This window comes from Balaenoptera ricei, chromosome 17 (genome assembly GCF_028023285.1).
Source record: "Balaenoptera ricei isolate mBalRic1 chromosome 17, mBalRic1.hap2, whole genome shotgun sequence".
NCBI classification, from domain to species: Eukaryota; Metazoa; Chordata; class Mammalia; order Artiodactyla; family Balaenopteridae; genus Balaenoptera; species Balaenoptera ricei.
This window is the reverse complement of record NC_082655.1, coordinates 48,912,809-48,916,068: the sequence shown is the minus strand read 5'-3', so window position 1 is coordinate 48,916,068 and position 3,260 is coordinate 48,912,809. Positions and strand designations below refer to the sequence as shown.

At 44.4% G+C, this 3,260-nt stretch overlaps 1 pseudogene; it reads right to left on the bottom strand.

Annotated features, from left to right (window-relative positions):
* Nucleotides 1-826: 826 nt before the first annotated feature.
* Nucleotides 827-1,975, bottom strand: LOC132351732 (fatty acid desaturase 3-like; annotated as a pseudogene).
* Nucleotides 1,976-3,260: the final 1,285 nt, after the last annotated feature.

Genomic DNA, 3,260 nt, shown 5'->3' with positions numbered 1-3,260 from the left:
TAATGAATCTTTTCTTACAAAAAAGATCTTAAATATTAGGACAGTCTACTACATGGTGACCTAGATTCCCTATGGCTATAGAGAGAAATCTCTTAGGAGGAAGTCTGATTCGAGGGTTTGTGATTCTCCTAGTCAAGGATAAATCCTCATTACTTGATCAAGGGGATCCTAAATTTTAGTTCTACTATAGATGCTTTAGTTTATTTCTGATCATTATAGGGCTAGAGTATGGAGTATGGGCAAAAATTCATGTATGCCATCAGTAAAAGAGACAATTTAGTGTAGAGATGAAAACTAAGGCCTCCAGTATATTGGATTCATATCCTGGGTTCACTATTTACTCCCCTTATCACCTTGGACAAATTACCTAATTTGTTTAAGCCTCTATTTTCTCACTCCAAATAGAGATAAAGACCATCTATCTCATTAGGTTATTAAAGTTCAGAAAATGTTATATGTCTGGTGCTTAGCACAGTGTCTGCTATGCTTTGTAAATGTTGGGTTTATATATATATATATATATATATATATATATATATATATATATATATATAGTCGGTTTGTTTTTATATAAAAATAACATTTTTCCCTAAATTTTTGCTCTAGGAAAGCATGCCATACTCACCATCTGGGGTGAACATATATACCATACCCCTAGCCCTGGTCCCGTTGGGTCAAGAGACATGGCCTCAGGGCTGTGGAGGAGACTGGGAGGGGGCCCAGGAGGGCAGGCAGGGCCCCCAGGCTGAGGTAGGGCGAGGTGGGTTGGATGGGGTAGCCCGTCTGGGTGGCTTGATGGCTGACGGGGTCTTGGGTGCTGCTGCCTTCACTGATGGAGGTAGGCTTCCAGCCATATGTCGCCAGACTTCTTCAGGGACCCAATGATGTCCACCAGGGTGGTGGGGAAGGGCTTCACCTCGTAGCTGAGGCCGTGCTTGGAGCACAGGGCCTTGACCAGTGGTGCCATCCTGCCGTAATTGTGCCTCGGCATCATGGGGAAGAGGGATGCTCGATCTGGAAATTGAGGTGTCCTCTGAAACAGTCGATGAAGAGCGAGGGCTCCACTTTGCAGGTTGCTGCCAGCTGAAAGCTGGCCTAGTCCCAGTTGCTCTCCATGGCCTATCTCCTTGGGGATATGCTTCATCTGTGTGATCCACACGAACCAGTGGCTCACCAGGAAGCTGACAGCCACAAGTAAGAGCAGCGCCCCAGGAAGGCCATAGAAGGGGATGTAGGACAAGAAGAAGTGGGCATAGAACCTGGCAACTCAAAGTAAGTACATCCACTGCATGAACACCAGCATGTACGCCAGATTTCCCACTTTCAATTTCACCAAGTTGAGCAGCGTTGGGCGGATCAGGAAGAACTACAGGTGCTGGTGGTTGTAGGGTAAGTATCTGAGTTTCTTCTTGCAGTACCCAACAGATGACTACCCCAGGAGGAAGATGGGTGCCACGGTCATATCTGGTCCTTGTGGAAGATGTCGGGCTTGGCGTGGTACTGGAAGTTGCAGAAGTTCAACCAGTGGGCAGAGAAGCCCTACATCTGCCTCATCACAAACTGCTGGGCTCATGGTTCCACCAGACTTCCTGAAGATGTAGGTGTGGCCTAGGTCTTGCTGCAGACACCAGCTTTGGGCCGGGGGAATGGCCAGGATAAGGGTTGAGAGGGTGCTGGGCAACAGCCGGGGCCGAGGACGTAGATGATGAGCCAGGCAAGCATCTCTATGGCCAGGATGTGGCCCTGCAGGAGAGCAAAGAAGGTGAGCTTGACCTCAAACAGCTTCATGTCCTCGACCGCCCAGTGCAGAGCCCGGGTACCACTGTGCCCAGAGGCTGATGTTGTAGACTCGATGCTGGATGACCAGCCGTTTGTCTCCTGGCAGGTTGTGAGGTCAGATCTGTTCCCAGCGGAAGGTGGGCAGCAGCGTCCCCAGCTTCACAGGTCCCCTGCCGGGCCCCCTGACTCTGACCATGGCTGGCGGTGTGCAAAAGTCCTCGCCAACCCTGGACCTCGCCGAAGCCCGAGCGAGATGCCAAGGGGAGCGAGGCTGCGTTTGGAGACTTCCTTCATTGCCACCCGCTCCTCCGCCAAAGGTCTGTTTTGACTTGGGTATGAAACACAATATTTGTAACCATTAATGTACAGGTTAGCTAATGGTGCCAACAAACTACATGATGATGTGGTATGTGGCAGTGTCTCACAGAGGTCAGTCAGCCTGGTTCATGGCCTTAGCTTTACCCAGCAAGGGCATAAGTATACCAGAACAAATCTATACCCATTACTGGAGAAAAAAATCAAAATATATGCCCCAAAGCTGGTCAATCAGTAGGATCACCTTCATACACAAAGGACAATATTAAAATTAAGACCATCTGCTCAAAAATTAAATGTGCACATGCAGTTAACTGTGATGATTGAGGGAAGTCAATAAGTTAGCAGAAACTTATGAAAGAACAAAGTTAGATTGGAAAGGGTATTCACAGAGAGTAGGTTTAATAAGCAGCTCAGTGGTGTTACTGCCACAGAGCTAGCTTATAAAAAGGATTAAACATGACTGGAATAATTTAGATCTATGATGTCAGTTAAGCCATATTTTCACATGCAATTCTTTACGGAATTGGATATGTGTAAATTGGTTCCCTTCCCAATAAAGAAGTACTCTTGAATAAAAATTAAAACCATACCCAAAATATAAACACTCTTTACTGGTGTCTACCCTACTCCTGCCAAATGTTGTATTAAAGGATATTAGTTTCAGATTATCAGCTTGCAGGGAGCACAGCACAGCAAAAACAAACATTTTCTGGTAATGTAGTTTCCTTGATGATGCCTGAATATAAGAGAAAGGCAGTGATATGCAGATAACTTATAAATAAAACTTATAAATAAACTTATAAATAAAAGGGTTTGATTTTGTTTTTGTTCCTGCCATTGGCATATCATCTGGCATAGGCAAGTGTGAGATAGGAAGTGGGGATGATGCTTCACTGAATTAGTCTGGTTGAAAACAGAACTAAAGTATCAGAACTTACTCATCATTTGGGGCTTACCTTCATTATAGAGCACTTTACAACTTCAAAAACTCATCAGGTTAACCAAAGAAGTCAAATAATTATCTTTCCTGCCTGGAAAAAAAGAACAACCACATTCATCATCCATTTAGATTATTTTTTACACCAAAGTTTAACAGTAAAGTATTATCTTATATATTTTAAGTATTTTATACTTTATTGGAAATATTCACTTAAAGTATCTCT